Source organism: Pipra filicauda, unplaced genomic scaffold (genome assembly GCF_003945595.2).
Source record: "Pipra filicauda isolate LSUMZ 115617 unplaced genomic scaffold, ASM394559v2 scaffold628_size223124_pilon, whole genome shotgun sequence".
NCBI lineage: Eukaryota > Metazoa > Chordata > Aves > Passeriformes > Pipridae > Pipra > Pipra filicauda.
Genome location: NW_024104785.1, coordinates 201,065 through 207,064, shown reverse-complemented (window position 1 = coordinate 207,064; position 6,000 = coordinate 201,065). Strand labels below are relative to the sequence as shown.

Sequence of the window (6,000 nt, the reverse complement as noted above, 5' to 3'; positions counted from 1 at the left end):
GGGGCCCTTCCCGCGGGTCCGTGGCCGTCCCGGGTCCCGCTCCCGGGACCCCGTCCCCTGCCCCGCCCCTTGGTCGGGCTGCACCCCCGGGGTCCCGGCCCCAAGGCCCCTGCAGAGCCCCTCGGGGAGCCCCCCACCGGCACACGGGGCGGTTCCGGATCGCGAAGGCGGACTGTGCGGCATGGGGGACCGGGGAGCAGCGGCGACGTGGTGGGCCGGGAGTCGGCGGCGGGGAGCGGGGAGGACGCAGAGCGGCAGTGCGCCTCTGACCGCCTCTCCCCACGCAGCAGTTCTGCTTCTACGGGGACTCAGACTGCCCCGACTGGGTGCTGGCTGAGATCAGCTCCCTGGCCGAAATCTTTTAAGTGCCCGCCCCCACCCCCATCCCCCTGCCTGCCCCAGGCCCGCTGCCCACCCTCCTTCTCCTGCGCAGTCCCCGCTGCTGCTGAAGTTCAGCGCTATTTCAGTACTTGTTCTACTTGTGTTTCCAAAAAAAAGCTAGAATCAGGATAGCCAAAGCAACATAGAAAGTCTATTCCATCTTCAGCTACATTACAGGGCAAAGGAAATAAGTGATCCTACCCATCAGTGGAACAGGGAAAGAATGAAGATTAAGTCTGTGAGCTATAGAAGAGAAAAATCACACTGTAACAACTTAGAAGATTGCTCCAAGACCACAGTCACAGGAAAAGAGAAGAGAGCCAGGGGCAGAAACTGTAAGGCCAAAAAGATGATGGACACATCTGTGCATCAATCAGGTTCAGAGGTCACTGCATGCCCCAAGCCTAACGAGTTCTCTGTTTTATGTGTGTTATACACCTATTAATTACTTGAATAGAAAATTTACAATTGAACTTTCACAAAGGTTACAGAGTGATATCCCTGCTGAGCTTCTGCTACACATTCTGACACGTCAGGTGACTGAATGTTTGCTTGTTTTCTAGGCTCTCCTTACAGTCCATCCAGGACATGAAATATAGAGGGGATTTCTTGAGAGGCAGCTTTTAGACCTCATTCCCTTACCTTCATGGTCAATGCCATCAGCGTCACTCTCCCTCTCTTCTTGCTCTTCATCGAGAGTTCCTCGTGTTAGTATTAGCTCAGAGGGACCCATTGCAGAAGCATCGGGTCCTTGAAGGGAACAGAAACAGCTGTACACCAACCAGCTTGCTAAAGGTAAGGTTTCTATCTGCACAGAAACCCAGCAATGAACACCTGCTCTAAGGGGACAGAAAGCTGCTTGTGGATCCCAGACACAGGACAGACTCCATCAGCACCTACTCGCCTCATCTAAGGAACAGTGCAGCCAACAGCAGAGCTTTCTCATATTCTGATCTGACTGTTTCACCTTTTCTAAAGTATTTCATTATTTCTAGTAGGTCCACTGCTTTAGCTACACAGCAGGGTTTCTTCCAAACCTGTGACTGACACAGGAAGAGCTGAGTGTGACCAACCCCACAGGAACTAAAGCCCCGCTCCTCTAACATGGAGCTGCTTTCACACTTCTGCTGTGAGGACAAAGAAGCACTGTACTACTTCACAAGGCAAACTCTTCAGAAAACTTCTGCAGTAAACTTTATCTTCCTGGGGAGGTACCTGCCACTGTGCTGCCCTGCACACACACGCTGCCCATGTCCTTCCACAAGTGTTCCAGCTGCTCTCTCTTTTGTTTATTTTGAGCTTTCTCCCGTAGACAAAGACTTACCTGTGGATTCTGAGAACATTTAAAACATCAGGAGAAGAGAAACCTCACCCAAACCCAGCAGCCTGTCCCCCAGTCGGAGAGCAGAAGTCACTATGCAGGTCTTACATTTCAACTAAGGTTTCACAGAACTTCTGACTAAGCGTGGAAAGCAACCTCCAGTCAGGTGGGATTCTAGGACGTTTTCAGCAGCGCCGGGAAGCCAAACTCTGTGTAGCTGTGCCTGCAGAGAACTGTCCTTTGGACAGCCACAACTCAAGGTGAGCAGAGCTACTGATTTTGGCACTGCAATTCAGTCTTTCTTACTAAGTCAAACTAGTGCTCTTCACTGGTGCAGGAAGATACAGGGATAGTCTCAACAAATCCCTTTGGAAATTTATTTTTAAGAACTCTCTATCCATCCGAAAGGAAGACACAATCTTATTTCCCAATCATTTTCACACAATTAGCTCAAATATTAGCACTAAACCAGTGAGCAACATCTGTTTTACAAAATCTTTATTTTTGTAAAGATATGCTCCACCACATCTAGGAAAAAAAAGGCAAATGGTGGACTCCTTCAGGACAGTTTTCCCACAGTGAGTACGACTAGTAAATGAAATGTTAGACCCTCTCAACATAAAGGCAATTGTGTGCCTAAAAGTGACCCCAGATACACTGTTCAGATGTAAAACAGCTAAAAACACTTACCAGTGTTTTTCTCAGGCGCTCGTATTCTGGACGATACTCTCTGAAAAGGTGAATAAAGGGAGTGCATTCAGTCTGAAAAACACATGATTTGTATTGCATAAGGATCATCCTGGAGGCTCCTTTTTACTCAAAAAAAAAGTTTTCTCTAGGCTTTCATGTTTGAGAGGCATTTCAGAAAGACAGTACTTTTTTCCCCAGATTTGGATTCTGAAACCAATGGATGCAAAATCAATGAACATACTTCATTAAAACAGCAACAATTCAAAACTTGGTATGGAATTACAAGAAAAAAATTACTTCACAGACTTGCTGGCACAGATAGCTTTTACTTTCTCATGGAACAGCACAAAAATTCATCTCTGAATAGTTCCTTTTTACTGCTGCTTTTTATGCTGATACTGGACACCCTAAGCTACCTTGGCTATGGCAGCTGTGCACTCCTTCAAATCAAAGGAGCAGACTCATGAATCAGGACCTTCAGGAAGTGGTCACTGGGTCACAGACCAGAAGTTATCCCCTTACCTCTCCTATTCATCTACAGCTTTAGAAAGCTGGGTAAAAATCTCCCCCAGTCCTGTGCCAAACACTGCAGAAACACCAACCACCTGGAAAAGAAAACACACCAGAACTAGAGAGTAACTGAGCCAGATTTTTAATACAGAAAAAAAAACAAAAATAAAAACAAACAAACAAACAATCCCCCACAACGACAACAAAAAAATCAACACCACCGAAAAACCCAACAACAACGAACTACTGATCTAAACCTAACAACACCCATTTAATCAGCACAGTGGCCTAAGAGTGGGCAGTAACACTTCTGCTTCTGTCCAGCCCGCTTTCAAACTCTTCCTCCACTTGCTGTTCATGTTTGTTACTTCTGCTTTTTGGTTGTCGGTGATTTTCTGTTTGGTGAGTTCTTGGGGTATTTTGGGGGTGTTTCTTTGGGGAAGGAGGTTTGTTTGGTATTTTTTAACACTGTAGGGCAATTCAAAAGAAAGGTCAAGTCTTTCTGCTGTTTACTTCTTTATTGTTAATAACCCAAGTTCTCATTCTGCATCTAGGGTTATAAGTGGTTAGCAAGTATCAGTGTACTAGAATTAAAGTGCAAAAGAGACAACAAGAACTGACCTTTTGGCTCTGAAATAGTCTAATACTTTTTATTTAGCCAAAGCACATTTAAAAGGTCCCCAGAACAGCAAGAGAGGGAGAATTGAATCAGTTGCTATGACAATACATTCAAAATGCACATCTACTTTCTAATTTCAACTTGTCTCTCATTACACTTCTGGCCATTTGTTCTGCTTGTATTAAATCAATTCTCTAAAAATACCTTGAATTAAGACTATTACCAGCCAGAATCCTACATCCTCTAACGAAAATTCTCCCTCTTTTTCATAGGCAAGACAGTCTCAGCTACTGACTTCCAAATGGAAGACCTTTCCCAAAACAGCCTTGCATTTGATCATTAATACAGTAAATATGCAGACAGCTCTCCAAAGGATTTTAAGCATTAAGGCCAGGCACTGTGCCAATATATATCAATATTTATACTTTCCCTGCACTTCAGTACAAGCTGCCTTTTACTCCCTAATCCTCTCCATATGACCTGCTCTCCATCCAGTGCTCCAACAGTCCTGACAGGCAGATAAATATGACCTGATCAGCAAATAAGGAACAGGAAGTATGTTAGTTCTGTCTATGGGACCACTACAATCCCTTTTGAAATTCTGTATATTGGTCCACATAGGACACTTGCAATATTTTTGTTTTGGCTCTGTTATCATTATCTACATGAATGGAATCATTTCGTTCCTGTAATATCCACACAGCCAAGAAGGCTTGCTCTTTCTTTAGTAAAAGCTGATGACAAACACAATCAGCTAAAACCTTTAGCACAGACTATGGGATCATTAACAGCCTCCAATGTATAGTTTTGTCAGAGAAACAATTAATTTGTCCTCTCAAAACCTGGCTGAGTGGAAGAACAATCTTCTTGCACAAGCAAATATAAAGGGGTTTTTTTGTTCATTTATTTGTTTTTGAGATTCTTTCCCTTCTTCCTACGTAGTACATTGCCCAACTGTACTTGACACTTTCAGAACAAGGAAAATTACCTCAGGTGGGAAATGCTGCAGCAAAGAACACTGCCTCTTACCAGCCTATCTTAGCTTTCATCTTGTGATTAATCACAGTTCAATATTAAATTATTCAGTGTGACAAGCTGCTAAGCTTATTGTATGTTCAAATCAGCAAATCCTCAACACGGGTCATCAACAGATTCCAGTTCCAAAGGGCAGTGCAAAGCCCCTTTCCAGAAGGACAGAATGGTGGGGGTTGGACAATACCTCTGGAGACCATCTAGTCCAATCTCTCCTGCTCAAAAAGCAGGATTAGGTACAATGGGTCACTCATGACTTTGCCTGAGCAAAAGTGTTTTAAGCATCTCCAAGGATGGAGATTCCACAATTTCTCTGGACCATCTGTTGCAGTGCAGAATCTGTAAAATTAAAGCATTTTCTTTTCTCTTCTGTTTAAACACAGTGTCCTATATCTCCCCTTGTGTCTGCTGTCTCTTGTGCTTTCCCCACGCCCCAGTGGACAGAGTCTGCCGCTCGCCTTCCTTACACCCTCCTACCAGGCATTTCTGCACATCAAAAATGTTCTCCTGGAACTTGCTCTTCTCCAGGCTTTTAGGAGAGGTAATAAAAAAAGGAAGACCTTTCCCTTCGATGAACTGAAAAGTTCATCCAACGCTAAACCCATAGAACGAGTCAGGTTACTGACACAGGAGGTCTCTTGATTCAGGGCATCCTGAAAGTCTCGAAGTCCTGCACCCGTCCCACTGCAAAACTGTGGTCAATTATGTCAGTCTGGAAGGAGAAGGGAAAATATTCAGAAGTAATAATCTTACCCTTAGGCTGTAAGTGGACAAATTTAAAAAATCCATGTTAAATTTATTTTTAAATGTTGATCTTTTAAAAATATTCAGCCCTAGTCTGAAGTTTTGCAAGTTCACTTTTTATCAAATAAACTACGTGAATACAGGAAGAGAAGACAAACAACCACTTCTCCAGGTTTAGGAAGGCAACAGTTGTTTAAGGAAACAATTGCAACTCTAAAGCCTCCTATGGTTTTACTGGAAAGGGGCATCCAAAAATTGCATACTGCACAATGAATTTAAGGTGTAAATAGTAGATCATAGGATTGAGGCCAGACAAGAACAACCCTCGGTGAAGATCCCAAGCTTCCCTGAGTGCCTGGGGAGCGAGGGCCACTTCCACGCTGGGGAACCCCCCGGGATCTTTCTGAAAGTGAGCTGTGTTCTGGCCCAAAGAAGTGATGATCTAAACTCAGTGCAAGACAACTGCCACAAACAGGTGAGATGGTTCCACAATTTTACATGGATTCATATAAAAACAGTGTATTACAGAGCTTCATACACATCTTGCCACATGCATATCCACTCTTCACACAGTATGAGGTGCCTAAAACTGATATATTTCATTCCCCTCACCAGTGGGAAGGAGGAAGATAGATGAAGTATTACCTAGCATTACTCAAGAGATTTGAGACGGAACTGAATCCACCAAGGGTCAAAGCCTGAC

The 6,000-nt window shown here is 44.0% G+C and overlaps 1 long non-coding RNA gene across 3 annotated transcripts; it reads right to left on the bottom strand.

Annotated features, from left to right (window-relative positions):
- Positions 1-510: 510 nt before the first annotated feature.
- Positions 511-3,995, bottom strand: LOC120324647. Of its 3 annotated transcripts, none has more exons than XR_005566116.1 (3): positions 2,915-3,995; positions 2,393-2,464; positions 511-1,714 (listed from the first exon to the last, which is right to left on the bottom strand). It is a non-coding gene; the product is annotated as an uncharacterized LOC120324647 (long non-coding RNA). The 3 variants fall into 3 exon arrangements; XR_005566114.1 differs by lacking the exon at positions 511-1,714 and adding an exon at positions 1,730-2,230; XR_005566115.1 differs by lacking the exon at positions 511-1,714 and adding an exon at positions 1,738-1,940.
- Between the last annotated feature and the right edge of the window lie 2,005 nt (positions 3,996-6,000).